This window comes from Thermobia domestica, chromosome 12 (assembly GCF_964235325.1).
Source record: "Thermobia domestica chromosome 12, izTheDome1.hap1.1, whole genome shotgun sequence".
NCBI classification, from domain to species: Eukaryota; Metazoa; Arthropoda; class Insecta; order Zygentoma; family Lepismatidae; genus Thermobia; species Thermobia domestica.
In genome coordinates this window covers 33,449,303-33,467,137 of record NC_137465.1, presented here as the reverse complement: position 1 = coordinate 33,467,137, position 17,835 = coordinate 33,449,303, and positions in this window count along the sequence as shown.

Genomic DNA, 17,835 nt, shown 5'->3' with positions numbered 1-17,835 from the left:
TCTAATGAATAGGGTTAAGCATGACTTATTTCCGGCAGCACTTCCGACATAATTTGTTTCCAGTGGATTACAAAGAAATGTGCTACTATAGAACTTTGGATATGCAAGACGTATTTCTGGCAGTACTTGCAACATAATTTATTTCCAGTGGGTTTCAAAGAAATATGCTACTATAGAACTAACAATGGATGGCTTATGTATAGCGTATTTGCGCAAGTACTTCCTGCACCAATTGTTTCCTGCGTGTTTCAAAGAAATGTAAAAAAAAAATAAATCAAATTTTGAGTTTTAAGACTCACAGTTATGCCTGCTAGGTTAAAGGAGACGGTGAAGATGAGAAATGAATGAAATGACAGAATGAAGAAAGTGGGATGTGTGTTACATATGGAACTTACACAATGGTTTTGCTTTAATCGATAAACATTACAGTGAGAGATAGAGAATTATAAATGTTATTATAAGGGAGCGTTTACATTGTGCAACTTCCATGAATATCACCCAATGCACTAGAAGATCTTCTTCAGATTCTAGCCTAATATCTAGAAATAAATACCATTACTTTTTTTTTTTTTAATATGAGCATGATAGTAGGCTCTAAGGTTAGTACGTCCGTCCATTACTTTACACGATAACTCTTGAATGAAAGCAAATGTTTGGATTCTGTTTTTTTTCTTTTTTTCTATAGATAGCCAGAGCAATTATGTTGGCCGAGTTCGTTAATGCTGCCAATCCCTTAACATCTTCACGGTAAATGGTGACTTTAATAGTAGTTATTCATATTCCCTTCTTGCAAATATAATATCCAAACCTCTAAACGAGTTACGGGTTGCATCACGTATGCAACCCTCAAAACAGGAAGAATTACGGGTTGCATAAGCACTAAGGCGCAAAATATTTAGATATCCTTAGTCCTTATTATGTCATAAACTTTAATTCCTGTCATTCATAAATTTACGTTTCGCGATCCCCATATTATTGTTAGCAGAGTTTATCGATTTAGATTAATTTGACCTATTTGCAATATTTATCAGAAATGTTCTATTTTACCGCCATACTTAACGGGTGTCACATTTTAAACTACGCTCTCTTGGATTTCATACAAGAAGTTTGTTAACGTTACGAGAAAGGAAACTAAAATGGTCGTTGAATTCTACGAAGTTTTATACATTCAACTGCGAAATGTTTAAAATTTACTTCTTAATTCTAATTTCCAACAAGTTCTTTCGAAATCCAATAGATTCTCTTGCCGAAAAATGCCAAACTGTGCTCCTTCTAGTATATTAATACCAATACAGAAGAAGATCCACATCAATTCTTTGATTTCGCTCTATAATTGGTATAACAAAGAAATTGCTTTCAAATATTTCAAATGTTTACATAATAACAATAACATTTCATTTTCGAGGAGTGATTCAGAGTTAAGCCGCATGGTAATAATCACTGTCATCGTCTACTCCGGGGGAAACAAAAAAACTTTATATTTGTGCCGCGTGGTGTCGCTGCTATAGGTAATAAACATACATAGATTCCGTGCGGTTTGCGATCTTCTTGCTTGCGACTAATGTAATTATCGTCCATGTAGCAGCCAACTTTGATAGACAAGTCTAGTTATGAATTATGAGCCACGAGAAAAATAAATCCCGGTTTGCAAATAACTACGTGTGACAAACAGTACTTTGAACGAAACGTCTGGAAAGCATAAATCACAGAACCAGTTTTGCAACTTCTAAGACTATTTCCTTATGTACCTATATAGTATTATGAGTAGTTATAACTAATGCAATTTATTTTGCCTCTATATATGACGCAAACACTTAGTATTGTATTAAGTTAAATTAAAAGTTAAAAAACGTAATAGAGTGTGACAACCAGTTCAGTTGTTTCTGCTTCCCAAAAGTTTCGTTCAAAGAATTAGTCACCGTTTAGTCGCAAAATTAATGTATGTATTATCATAGCTGACAAATCTAATCTATTTGTGAGTCAGAGTTGATTGCTAAACGGACGAAAATTGAAATGTTCGCAAACCGGAATGATTGCAAACTGGAATATGACGTAAAATAAGTGGTCGAAAGTTAACCGTTTCCGTGTTACTTCAACAAAGCTACTGCTATTGTATATCCTAACAGTATTCGATAGTCATTTAAAGAGTGCATTAATTTAAACTTACTTTATTCAAAGGTATTGTATTTTAGTTAAATTCAAATAAGGACAAGAGGGAAACTTAACGAACACTTCAAGTATTTGTTCTATACTAGCTGAAATGACTGTTATTCTCACGGGGATAATAGGCTTGTAGGAAGTATTTGAACTCTCTTTTCTCTCTACGATATGCATTTCAATAAAAGTGATCCAGTTGTTCTCTGCCTCAGTGTCAGTTTGAGCTACAAGAACTAGTTCTATTCTTTTTATTTCTATACTACCTTGAGACCTTAAAACCACTCAGAAACCACTCAGAAACTAAAACTGTGTGTGTGTGTGAAAAGTATATAATAGACAAGAGCAACGTCAGTTAATCAAAACTAAAATTATGGGGAGATACATACCCAGAACCGGGATCAGAATTTGGGATCAGAACCGGGTAGTGTCATTTGGGGTTCACTAGGGCAATTCCAAATAACCAGATTTATATAGGGTGTTTCAAAACAGCACCGACAACGTTTGATAGGTGATTCCTTTTACCAAGATAATACAAAAAGTATAGACCAACCTGGCTGCACAAATACTTCCTTTTGAAGTTATAGACTGCTGAAAGCATGAAAAAATGAACTTTAATCATCCATAGCTCCAAAACTGTGGGACCTACCATAGTCGAATCAAGACTTCACTTAGGAACTAGTACGTGCCCTATCCAAATGTCCAAGTTTCAGAATCCTGCGGTACTTCCGCAACAATTTTTATAGAGGTAGTTGGCGAGTACTTGAAATTATATGCCCATAGCCAAACTGCTTCTAAAAATTGTTGCGTGAGTACCTTAGGATTTCGAAACACATATATTTGGATAGCGCACATATTACTTCCTAAGTGAAGTCTTGATCCGACTACGATAGGTCTCATAGTTTTGGAGCTATGAACCTTCAAAGTTCATTTTTTCATGATTTCGGCAGCCCATAACTCCGAATGGAAGCATTTGTGCACCCAGGTTGGTCTGTACTTTTTGTCTTATCTTGTTTTCAGGAATCACCTCCCAAACATTGTCGGTGTCGTTTTGAAACACCCTGTATACATTTTAATCAATACGATAATATCATAATATAAAAATGAAAGAGTGGAAACCTACTTAAATCTACTTACATCGGGGGAGTGTCTTACTCCCCCACAAAAAATATGAAATGACTTTTTTGGCATGAAGTACTGAGTAAGTACGAAATTAGTTAACGCTTTAATAAAAAATATAATCAGAAGAATGTAGGAGTGTGCATCATCCACCTTCGAAGTGGAGACATCCCTGAATGAGTGAGAATATTACGCTGCAATACAAGTTTCTCTTGAGAAATTAAAAAAAAAAAATACGTTCTGTACTTCCGTTATCTATAACATTTTCCATCATGAAAGGAAGTATTGAGAAATCTTTAGAGTTTACATGAGAAATATTTTAACTTATGGACTCATTAGTTTCAGAAGACTGCAGCGCTTTCAAGCGGAGAGATAGCAACGTAAAATATCGAAGGTGTTCATTAGTAGAAGGAGACGAGTAATTTGAGAACTTCATAAGAACTAGTCTACGGAGAAATTAAAACATTTTTTTCCTCTGTTTCTTTTTTTCTTTTCAACTCTCAGATTCTAATTAAGACGAAGCCTCGTGCGTATAAACAGCTTTTCAAGTTGACGTATTTTCTATAATTATTTTTTTAGTAGTCTAGTATAATTTTAACAGGATTTTTTTCTTTCTCTCTTTTTATCTTTTGGAAGTTTAATCTTTAGGAAAGAATACAAGTAATTTCTCGAGAATATTCTGGGTCTTTTTCATTGATTCTATCATACGAAATATATATTACTATCATTTTCTTGGGATTTCTTTCTATATAGTTGTATCACTGTCTTTGGAAAATTTTTTCATTTTTATTAATATTATACTGTGCCGTTAACGTAAATTCTTACAAAACACAGAAATGCCTACCAAAATATAGAAACCATATTTTCTCTATCCGCTCTGTTCCCTCTAAAAATCTGATCTATACTTTTAAAAAAATCATCCGGACCATTGTTGCGAATTTGGGGGAAAATTTGCTACTTCTAGGTGATTTGACTTCCAGGTTAGCACCAATTTTTTTTTCAAATTAGCGACTTTTTTTTAGTGATTTTTGAATTTCAATTTGCCGACTTACAAATCTAACGACTTTTGTGCTGTGAACAACTTGTACTGTAATCAGGTACTGAAAGCTCGAATCAATTCAGATATATTTTTATTTTCCTTTTCCTTACTTCAATCAGCGCAGGTGTTGATCAGATGGAAAATTACATAGTATTCATCTCCATATTCCCGCTTTGATTGCTGTTATCTCTTGCCTTCTAGAGGGGACCAACTCCAACTCTTAATGTCGTTTAGTTTGCAGAGCTTTCGTTTAGAGGCACAAATAATATATTACTGATAGCAAGCTTATTATCTGTAGAAGCGTGAGTAAAAGTGAACTGTGTAAGAGTTTCCTTTGTAGACATTTACTTTTGTTCGTTTTTCTGAACTCATTTTTGTATAAAGTAAGAGATATCATATATATTGTATTAAAAATGAAATTGAAATTATTCTTACAAGGGACTTTTTTTTTTTTTTGGTGTCACACAAAATGTGGAACGAAACTATAGTCAATCGATTTGTGTTAGTGAACAAGAAAATCCATAGGCGGGGAAAACCCTCGATCTCAACCGTTGTGGATAATGGGGGGCGAGTAGGGCCGTTGGCCACAAAACACGTCGAGGAGATTGAGACGAAATATGGAGTGAGTTCGATGAAAATATGCATAGAAGCGCAGTTAAACATATACTACAATGTAACATTACATTCAACAATATTCTGACAACTGAGGGCAGAGACGTAGCACGTGACGATAGAGGAGGGGGCGGGTAAGTGCAAGCAAAAATGGTCATATAATTGGGGAAAACGGAGAAGCAAGACGACAGGGGAATAGTACAGTAATAATACATGATCAAATAATCAATCACAAACTATAAACAACCTGTAGACGACACCGTGAAGCAGGAATGGAAGAAAGAGAGCTATGGATGGGATTGTTCGTAGGGTCCGGGCCCCTTCCCCACGTGACGTCTGATGTGTATAGACTGTTGTATACAGGTAGACTTTCATTTTCATATGTTTGTCGCACGTATTATTGACTGTATATCCCCTCAAAATTGCCATGATTCTCCTTTCCCTCTAAAGTCCTGACTTGCTACGGCCTGGTTGAAAGTATACATTGAATATGAATAAGGATAATCCAGAAGTATGACTAAAAATACAGGGTACAAAGAAATATAGTGAAACATAATGGACTGCCCACGAAAGGTGGTTGTGGAGAAATATTCGAGAGACCTTCATCCAGCAGTAGATCGAGAATGGTTTATTATTATTATTATTATTATTATTATTATTATTATTATTATTATTATTATTATTATTATTATTATTATTATTATTACAAAAAAGTAAAACAACAATATACGCCCTTGTGTGAATGCACTGCAAAGCACTAAAAAAGCGCAATATACTGAAGATAAGTAACACAACTGTGTACAGGTATATAGCTGGATAACATCTAATAAGAAAGTGTCGTCTAAAGTATCGTCTCTATGCTGACTATCGTTTGTGATTTATTTATATTTCTATGACTTAATTGATTAGTGCTGGCGATTTGATGTTACAGTAGCAGGGACGACGAACTGTATTTGAATCCTGACAGTGGGGGAGGGGGCAAGGCAGAGAAAGTCCAATACACCACTATACATTACAAGATCAGTTCAGGAAGGCTGGGGTCCGTTGCCCCCTTGCCTTTCTACTCTCCAACCAAGTACTTGACCATGTCCATGATATATTACTATGCTATTTACCTCAAGTCCGGCTTGTATGTGTTCATACCGTCTATGGAACTTTACCCCTTCGCTATACTGCAACGTGTACACGCCCTTCTCCTCTGTCGTTATGTTCTACATCTCTGTCCTCACTTGTTAGAGTATTGTCGAATGTAATGTCACATTGTAATATAAGTTTACCTTCGCTTCTATGCATATTTTCATCGAACTCGCTCCATACTTCGTCTTATCATCCAAAACGTGTTGTGTTGCGAGTGCCCGTACTCCCGTCCATAAGTACGTAACGGTAGCGATCGAGGGTTTTCCCGCCAATGGATTTTGTTGTTCACTAATACAAATCGACTGACCATAGTCTCGTTCCACATTTCGTGTGACACCAAAGAAATATCCCTTGTTAGTTACATATGATTCATCTACGTTTTTGTAGTGTAGATAGTATTATGGCTTGAATTGATCACACACACACACATTATATATATATTCATATATTCATATATTCATATATATTCTCCCATTTAGCGAGTTTTTGTATCAACTTGTTGGTAACACTGGTCTGGACAGCGGTATAATGAACAAACATACGGATTCCATATGTTTACTACGAAGATCTGTATAGTGCATACGTTATCCATATGTTACATACGTACTGCCTTTTCCCCGTTTAGATGTTACATCGTTGCGCTGCAGGATGTCTGACATCTAACAGTCATCCGTGTGTTACATATGTATACGTATGTTACATACCGTCAGCTATATGTGAGATCTTGACCGCCTATATTCAGTTCTTTACCCCATACCGAAAATACGTATAGATGGAACATTTATACGAAAAGTATTATAAAACATACGGTTTCAGTAATACGTTTGTTGGAGGATGTTACGTATACTTGGACGTTAAGTCCAAAAACTACAAGATTTACGCATGTAACCTACGTTTTTACGTACGCCACATACGTTCTCTTCTCTGTGTACTTTTATGTCCTTCATGATTAGTTCTTCTTCAATCAGTGTCCAGTTCTTTGTTTTCTTTTTAAATTTACACTTTTATTGTTTTTACTATACTTCACACTTCTTCATTCATATTTTGTTCAACCTACTATTTTTCAAATTTCTTGAATGTTCCTGGTTTGTAGAAGAGGTTAAGACTTTTTTCATGCTCAGCGTTGCCATGTTTTGAAGAACATAACCCAATGTGTATTCCTGTTTCGCAGAATGGGAGATTTTATTTTTCATATAAGTTTGTAGAAAATCTGTACTGCAGCGGAAGTGCGCCGATATTTGTATTTAAAGTTGCCAACTAGTGAAAATGGAAATATCGGATACCCTCCTGGAGTACGTATACTGTTCAGATTGTTACAAACGGGCCGCGGTGGCTCAGTGGTGAGTCTAGTAGTCCTGAAAAGTGGTGGTAATCGAAAAATAAGTCAGAAAGTTTTTTTTAAACAAAAACGTGGTAGAGCGTTCATCTCTGGTGCATGGGGTCAGGGGTTCAGACCCTGCTCCCGCCATGTGAACTTGATGGTGGACAAACACCGTGTTCGTGGGTTACCTCGGGGTTCTCCCGTTTCCTCCCACTTTTTTCATTCCATCATTTCATTCATTGCTCACCATCACCGTCACCTTTAGCCTAGCCGGCATAATCGTGGAACGTAAAACTCAAAAATTTCCTTTCATTTCATTTTTCATTTTCAGATTGTGACATCATCATTCATCAAAAATGTGAACAACCGGAAAGTGGTTATTTCACATGAAATTGAGCGATTCGGAGTTCGAATGTATGATAGCTTTAGTTACTTTTGAAATATGTATAAATATTTCTTATTCCAATTTTTGGTTGAGTCGGCACATGTAATTTTTGTAGTCTACCATCAATAATACATCGCATTTAAAACAGAAAAGCAAATATAATTATTGCATACACAAAATATACTTCAAAAATAAGTCTTACCAGCTTCGCTGGTGCTGGTAATGTCTCATGATGCCTACATAGTTTTACTTGATCTGGATGCATTATTTAATTGGAAAATGTAACTGAGAACGAAGCAGTGCTAGCTGCACTCTTGAAAATGTACTTTTGTTGACCTTTAGCAGTTTGGTAAGTTCAGTAAATTTTCATCCCTTCAGCTCTTCAGTAAATTCCACTAACGACAGTCTATATCAAAGCGGATTATTAACAGTAGTTTAACAATATTCATCGACAAAGTTTTCTTTTTCGTCACCCCACAATAATCTGAGTAGAACTAGTAAGAGAAAATATTACGGGACATTTAACGTCCGGTTTTGAGGTCGTACCCGACACTGGACAAGGAAGTCAAAAATCAATCTGTCCAGTAATTGATTTCATCGTTTTGAAATTGATTCCATCGTAATACTGTAATCCGACATACAAATTCCAAGTAACAAACAAATTATTTCATAAATTATTATTGAGATAGTCAAGATAGCTGGTATACCAGCACAGGTTGCACGAGAAGTATTTGGGGTGATTCTTCCCACTCCCATTCTGCATATTGCAGAGCAAATTGAATCGTTGTACACACGCATGCTCCAGCAAGTTAAGGAAAAAGCTGAAGATTGTTGCTTCCAATTTCTAGTGCAAGAATTTATGACCGACTTTGAGAAAGCGACAATAAACGCTACAAGAGAAACATGTAAGGAAGCGACAGTGCGCCCTTCTTTGTTTCATATTACCTAATTTGTATTGAAAAAGGTACAAGATATTGCGTTGGCTTCACTCTACAAGACTGATAATAATATGAGGAAATAGGCTAGGAGAGCAAGTCACTCCCCCTCGTTCCTCTTGAAGACATACCTGATGCATTTCTATATTTACAAGACAATGCATCCGACATCCCAAAGGCACAGGTTTTCCTAAACTACTTAATGGACATCTATGTTGACACGGTTAGTGTACGCGCCTTTGACGTGGGAGCTCATGTGGTTAGGATTTCACGTTAATCAGTAGGTCCCGTCTCATATAGCCTTGTTGCTAAAAGGGACGTTAAACTCAAAACCAACCCAACCTCAACCTATGTTAACAAACAGAATACAACCTCAATGTTGAAATTATAATTCAATAAAGATAAGGCGATATTAAGTGTCGCACCCGTGTACTACATATAATAAAGTTCATGACATTATTGTTCAATGCAAATGTTTTCTTATTTATGTGTGCATGTGTCTATGTTGTTCTCGTTGCAATGTATTAGGACTGGACTTGAGCGACAAAGCTCTATTGCGAGCCGTACCTCTTTCTTAGATTTATATTGTTTTTTTTTTTTTTTTTTTTTTTTTTGTTTTTTTTTTTCCTTTTGCCAAGTTTTCTAATATTCGGGTGTTACCAAAACTCTTCATGCAATTCTGAGAAACAGGAGATAACCGAGTATATTAGCGTCATTTAGCCGTCAACACATTTCTGCGAAACAGGAATGGGTAAACTTGGCAAAAGTGCACATTGATAACACATTCTGCGAAACATGAGGTAACCTCTACACCCATATTTCGAAATCTTTCAATCTTTTTTTTTCCATTCCTTTAGTCATGAGTTTCTGAATCTGTCCCATAGAATACAATCAGTATTGCCCATGAGACGGGACAAGACGAGAAATAACGTTTCTTTTGTCTTGTTTCGCAAATTTTACAGAAGTCGGATCTATTCTCTAGTCTCAGAAAACTTTTTTCTTCTCATTTTTCAATGTTCAAAATTTATGGCCTGATTTTTTAAAAGAAATTTCATCTAGAAGTGATTATAATCATTCAGTCTCGTGAGAGATCTACAAAGGCAGTGATACAACAACATTTAACTCATATTTACGATTCGAGTACAGGATAATTTTGGGTAATATAAGCAGTTCGATCATATGGATAGAAGTAAGGTTTTCAGATTATTTCTCATACCGGAATTAATCTAAAACTGAATTTGTTAGTTGATAACATTATGTATACCAGTTAAAAGCTGAATACAAATGTGTACGACAGTTGTGTTGTTATTTTGTGATATTTTGAAAAACAAAGGTAAGTAATTGCCGCTCTTTGATTTGCACATTTTGTTGTTTGTAAATTTCATTATCATGGATATAATGAATTCATGTGCTATAATCTTTTGAATACAAAAGACAACTCATTTATGGTAATCTGCGGACGTTGCATTACCACTTAATGAACATGCATTGAACAATTATTAGATAAACAATGAAACATTTTCAGATTATGCATACCTTTTTCATGTTGAAAGAGAATGTTTTGAAAAATATTGTAAGTGCAAAAATTATTTTTTACTTCAAAGTACGCCTCTGTCTGACTTCAAATAATTGGCTATAACTAACTGACAAATTTCCTTTAATATCATTGAAATACTACACATTACAAATTTGTTCCAAGTATTTAAATCCGTGATCACAATGGTCGACCTTTAACTAAATTTGGGTTTTGCCACATTTTAATCATAAGCGTGGTGAAAATTGGCAAATATATGACAAAGGGAGTCAACGGGTTCCGCGCTCTGACTTTCTAACCCTAATGCATACGTTGGAAATAAACTGAAACATATGAGCAGAAACTATATTTTACTTTTACCGTATCATGTGCATTTAAATTTATCACATTTGGTTTCGGTGTCTAACATTGTAGTTTTCACGTTACTAAGAATATTACAATGCACATTGTGCATTCTTTTTTCAATGTTTTTATGTATTCTATAGTGTTTTGTACGGCTTAAATTTGTTCAATATTTACTACCATTTCATCCATTATTATGTTTTGCTCCTAGTTTCTTATGGATAATTTAAGTACCAATGAGGCGCCTGCTCATTTTATCCATAATACCTGCCCATATTACACATACATTTTATTAAATATGGGCAATTCCAATAAGGTTTGTACTTTTAATTTTCTCGACAGCAAACTCTGTGAGAGTAAAAACAAGGCATCAGTCTACATTGCTGTAATATTTGTTATCAAATTATGTTTTAATATCTATGAGAAATTTTAACATTTTTCTTTTACTACCCATATTACCCAAAATTAAACTGGTGGTTGCTCATGTGGTTCGGATTCCACGTTAAACATTAGGTCCACGTCTCATATAGCCTCGCCGCTGAACGGAACGTTAAACTCAAAATCAACTCAACTCAACCCAAATAACCTGCGTGTCTTTAAACGTTGATAAATACACTTCATCGTGTTTGTAGAGTCATTTTTCAAGTTATTATTTTTATGTTATATACCGTGTAACATTAAAACAGTGTTTGAGATATTTATGAACTAGTATTGCCCACGAAACTTGTGAACTACCACTTTTCTGAACGTCTCGCAAACACAAAAATTGTGCCCAAGAAATGAAAGTTACTTCCCTTCCTTTTTTTAAAAACTGAAACATGAATGATATACTATGTCACAGAAAACTTGAAATAATATACTTCTTTAGAATTATTATTATATTATTTGAATGTTATTACAAGTTTTCTGTGACAAGTGTATTGCGTAACCTTCCATTAAACGAAGAAATATGTATATCATTTTCTGTCTACAACTTGACATATAAAATGTTATTTCGAATCTCATTTCTGAATTTCTCTCATGAAAGGGCAGATATATATTTTGAAGTGTTTACCATGAATCGATCTTCAACAATCAAGAGTTTTCTCGAGTTTCAAGATAAGTGAAGACGATATCCTATCAATTCTCTGTAGAATCATATTTTTTCATTTTTTTCTTTCAAAAAAATCGTCTTCCTTTTCTCATATATTAAGATTCCAGATCAAATCTCAGTTGCAAGCAATAACTAGTAATAGTAGAACCGGTATTGGTATTATTGCTATCCAAACTTCCGCAAAATGAAGCGAAACGAACGAAGCAAGCACCCTTCTCTCTCTCTCTCTCTCTCTCTCTCTCCAGTTTAGATTGAAAAAAAAACTCTTCCGTAGGTAGTAGCACTGGGATTTCGCTACAGTCACTAATTATTCTGGCGTCGAATTTCCGATACTCCTACAGCTTTCTTCTCCAATCGACAAGCACGATGGGGGGGGGGGGGATAAAGGGGTGGCAGAAGAGGAGGAAGTTTCAGTTGGTTGGACTATACCTTAAGTTCAATAAAATGCAATTTGCCCTGCACTTCTGCTTCGATTCATCCAGACATCTGCGGGACCATCATTGTGCAGGAAGAACTTACAGCGCCACGCTCCAGCGAGCACTTGATCTGAAATTCTCCGGAAACCATAGAAACAGGAGGAGGTACACTTCCCCTTCACCCCCTCCCGAAAAAAAACTCCCATTTCAACCATCGCCTTCCAACAAATTGAATCCTTAAAGAAATAGTGCTATTAAACCTTCTGACAAGTAATCGATGTCGAAACATAGCCTACTTTGTACGTTGCGTCCGAAGTTTTGATCAGATCTAAGCTTTTTTTCCTTCTTTGGATATACATAGCTGATTTTAAAATGAACTGAAAAACCAAAATTAAATTTTATGTTGATTTAATCTGTTCTTTTATTTAATTTTTTTTTTTTTTAAACTTGCGATGTTGTTTCTTGTTCCTTAATTGCGAATTTTGTACTTAAAAATTAGTTAAACTTCTATATTGACAAAACAATGGTATGTGACGTACGTAAAAACGTAGATTACATGTGTAAATCCCGTACTTTTTGGACTCAACACACAGCAAACGTATAACTGAAAAAGTATATTTTAAAAGTACTTTTCATGTAAGTGTTCCGAATATACATACTTTTTTTACGGATAGAAGAATTATATATAGACAGTCAGGATCTCACATACAGATGGACGTGTGAAACATACAGCTGTCTTATACAAGATACATATATGTAATATATGGAAGACTTTAAATATCAGACATCCTGCAACGGCATGATGTAACATCTAAGGGCAGTGCGTATGTAGCATATGGATAACGTATGCTCCAAACTGATTTATGTAGTAAACTTAAGGATACCGTATATTTGTACAATATATCTCTGTCCGGATAAAGAATTTTTCTTAGTATACCGTTAATTTAAGTTGTTCTTACTTGCACCAAGAAATTATTGGATCTGATATAAAGTCCATTACATGTTCTTCACTTCATAATCATAAACTTGGAGAAACTATGAGATCAGGAAGGTTTATTTTTCGATTTTCATTGCTTCAAGCACATTATAGGTTTATTGATTAGAACTATGGTATTTCAGAAATTAAAATGTGGTCTCATTATGTTGTTGTTGAGGGCATCACGGGAGAATATAGTTAATGAAGTAACGATGGTTCGTGTACAGTAGTAATACCACGTACCATAGTATATTTTAATATTGCAATGTTCTGTATGTAGAGAGTCTAAATAAAATATACGCGAATTCAACCCTTCACCCTTTTATTATTATAAAAAGTCTTACAAAACTTTTACAAAGTTTTAGTAAATTCCTAAGTCTCTTTAAATGTTTCCAGTATAGGAAGAGCGAAGCCCCTCGACACACGGTGTGGCCTCGGGAAATAGAGGATATTTGTCTTAGCCTAGAGCGGCATCAGATGGAGTCGGCTATACTCCGTAGCTCATAGCTGCTCTGGTATAGATATACCATATTGACTTGACACATAGTCTTCCGTTTCAAGCGCTGCTCTCGCAATAATGCAGAGGGCTGCAAGGCTCTCTCGCTTAGCAACAGCTCAGACCTTATTGGCCTAACGCGTGGGCGTGTCGAGGATGTAAGCTTTAGTTCGAATTTTAGCCACGGATCAAGATGTTTTGGTAGCACTATAGTATGGTATTAAAGGAAATCTCTATAGCTCATGACGGCCTTCGGAGAAGAGTATTATAGGTTAGCGATCAGTACTGGCACTGATAGCTTCTTGGTTCCGTTGTCCTCTTTTATAGCCATCTTCTTGGAGGGAGGACCCATGGAGGAATGGTCGCCCTTCTTCGTACTTTTCCGAATCCTCTTCGTTTCTTACAGGAGGTGAAGACTCCTTCTATCGTCTGCCACAGTTTGTTTATAATTGTAAAAGCACGTATTTGTAGGGAAAACATGTGATTTGCAGTACCTGTGTGTATACAGATCCTTGGAATGTTAACGGTGCTTCTTAAATTAAACTTAATTGTGATTTAACAGTGATTTTCTGGCAGTCTGTATATGTTTGTTCACTGTAATACTATCCGAAAATGATGTACATTTATGGAGTCGAATTACTAGAGCCGTTTTAACTTAATTGCTCCAAATAAACGGTAAAGATGATATTATCAGTACAAGTCGCTTGATTTGTATTTGTAATATTCTAATTTTAATTACTGGAACATTTGCTTGCATTTCAGGTCCATGAAACAATATGATACTACTCCTCTATCATTATAAGTGGATTCTACAGTTGATTTTAGATCGAACTGATAATGACGTGTTTTAAATTAACATTTACTAATCTGCAGTCTAAACGGATGGTTGGGATTGGAAAACTTCCATCATTTTAGAAAGAAATTTATTTCCAACAAGTTTTCTCCCTTTCCATTATTTCGTATCTTTGGTCATAACGAAGTTAGCCTATGGCACCGAACTTTTGATACACTCAGTATATATATATGGGTGAAATAATACGAGAGTGTAAGTATTGGAAATTATCTATGAGGAAAGATAGAGAAAACGAAATGGGCAGAACAAAAAATCAATAAAGTTCTTAGTTTAACGTTCGACGATTATGATTTTTAGGCTAAAGGAGACTGATAACTAATCAAAGTGTGAACGAATTGGTGGAATGAGAATGCGGAAGGGAGCTTAACAACCTTGAGAAAACCCACACACACGATGTTGTCCACCACAAACTCTTGTGGCTAAGAATGGAACCAAGGACCCGTCGTGCCAGAAGTGAGTGCCATCCTATTACAGAGAGCACAAAAGAACAAAAATGATAGGTAAGAAGATGCCGATTAAACGATTATTAAACGGGGCCGCGGTGGCTCAGTGGTAGAGCGTTTACCTCTGGTGCTTGGGGTCCCGGGTTCGATCCCAGCCCCCGCCAAGTGAACTTTGTGGTGGACAAACACTGTGTGCGTGGGTTTCCTCGGGGTTCTCCCGTTTCTTACCACTTTCTTCATTCCACCATTTCATTCATTACTCATTATCACCGTCTCCTTTAGCCTAACCGGTATAATCGTGGGACGTAAAACTCAAAGATTTCATATTTTTTTCAAACGATTATTAAAACAACCAAAAATGTTGACTAGCTGTAAAGAAAGTTGAAATTATATTATTATTATTTTTACGAAGATAGTTAAAGAATATGGTAAGTTCTTCATGTTTATAAGAAAAAAAATAAATGATACAATAATAGTATAAGAAGAATATATCTTACGGTATGAGTTCAATATTTTCTAAAAATTTAACGAAACCGTACAGTACAAAGTAAATGTACGCATAAAATAAGCAAAAGAACATTTAAAGCTTTATAAGAGTATACACATTTTCTTGTTTAGAAGAAAGACAAGTAGCAATAATAATAATAATAATAATAATAAGAAGAAGAAGAAGAAGAAGAACGTGCTGGTAAAAACAGTTAACAAATGTGTGTCCGTAATGGCGTTCTTGTGTGCGTTGAAAGTTTCCTAGATATTTCAATTCATGGTTTGCTCTTTATTTTTCTCTATTTCTTTCTCTTCTTCTTCTTCTTCTTCTTAATGGTAAGGCATAAATACAGCAGACCACCCTTGGAGTTTTCTCTTCTTTTAAACTAAAAATATTTTTGTGTTTTCTTTCCGTATGTGGTTTTCCGTTTGCGTTCTACGCTAAATTTAGTACAGAATTATGTTCATGTTTACTCTACCATTAATTTCGCCAAAACACTAAATTAGAAGGTTGCGCAAACTTGCCTTTTTCTTCTTCTTCATATTTTGTTTTTGTTTTCTCTCTTTTTGCTTTGAAAAATCTAGTTTTAAAGGTAACTATTTTAAAAACTTAAAAAGAAAATGCAACTGTTGACATGAACGTGATGTTGCAGAAGTGGTAGAATGTCCAGACTATTTTTTTAAGGTTAGCTTGACAATATCTCTCAAACAAGAATTTTAGGAAAATGGTCCAAAAATGGATCAATAGATTGCAATCTTGGCCAATAATTAGTTTTTGTATCAGGGGACACACAATTTTTAAGCGGCCCCTATATCGAGTTTTCGTATTTTCTACGGAATAAGCATATCACGCTGAGTTAAGTGATTGTTTGGGTTTGGTTACATTATATGTGGTTCTCCACATATATAAGGCCTAGAAGAAAATTTTCGTTGAAATATATTTTATCTTTTGGATCAAGGGGTCACAAAATTTTCCAGCGGACCCTATATCGAGTTTTCGTATTTGTTTACGAAATAAGCACATTATACTGAGTTAAGTGATAGTTTGGGTTTGGTTACATTGTATGTATTTCTCCAGTTATATGGCCTACAACAACATTTTTGATTGAAATATATTGGATCTTTGGATCCAATAACTCGAAATTCCTTAATTTCCAACTGCTCAAGTATGACATAAGAGCACGCTTTTACAATCAGAGAAATTGCAGATAGAAACACGTTGGGTCGAGGTGGGAAGAGAACAAGTGTACATGACAGTATACATGTAGTTATGTATCCATGTTGGCCTGCAGAAACTGCATGTTCTTTCCATATGATTAACTAAGAATGGAAGCATCAAACTGTGACGTCATAGACCGTCCAATTGGAAATGACTGTCTTAGTGTGTACAATCGAATTTCCCTGTATTCTCACCACCCGAACTTGCAAAAACAATGCAGTGTTGAAGCATTGCGAACGACTATTAACAATAGCGCTAATGTTTTCCTATTTTAAAACTCTGAAAAATAGCCATTTTTATGTTTAAATTATCTTTGTTAAGCCGTTTTTGTGCTGGAAATGTAAATTTCTCGTAAACACTTTCAGGCAATGATATTTTTATGATTTCAAATGTATTTTAACTCCCAAACAATGCATCGAGCAATTTCATTTGGTTTTTGAAGGTAAAGCACCATCTAATATGACTGTGTACAATAGAATTTCTGAAAGCCAGTATCGTCGCACAATTCTCATTGCTGAAGTTTGTAAAGGCAGTTAGTTCATGTCTGTTGTTGACAGTAATGCGTGAAATAATTGAGAGAAATCGGCATGACATGGCGAGAAATTCAGGCCTCCTTGAACATTTACATGAAAGCAATACATGAAAGCAATATTTACATGAAAGCAATACATGAAAGCAATATATGTATTGAACATTTATATGAAAGTATTGAACATTTGCATGAATGTATTGAACATTTACATGAACGTATTGAACATTAATTCATTGAACATTTACATGAATGTATTGAACATTTACATGAATGCATTTACATGAATGTATTGAACATTTACATGAATGTATTTACATGAATGTATTGAACATTTACATGAATGTATTGAACATTTATATGAATGTATTGAACATAATATGTACATGTATTGAACATTTACATGAATGTATTTAAATGAATGTATTGAACATTTACATGAAAGCAATACATGAGAGCAAAATGTAGGCCTCCTTGAACATTTACATGAAAGCAATAGATAATATTTTGCGTGGTCAACTGAACGTACTAATACTTTCAAGTCGATGGATCCAATATACCTTGACCTCAGTGTCCGTAGCTTTCATTAAGAAACTTTCCCTCGACTGGCTCAAACGTTTTTCCCTTTCCTTATCAAAATTTCTCCCTAATTTGTTCACTGTGCAGTTCCTATGACATGTTATATATTACATTAATTCAGCTTTATTAAAGGAAGTGACAACATCACTTGTTTTATTTATTTGATT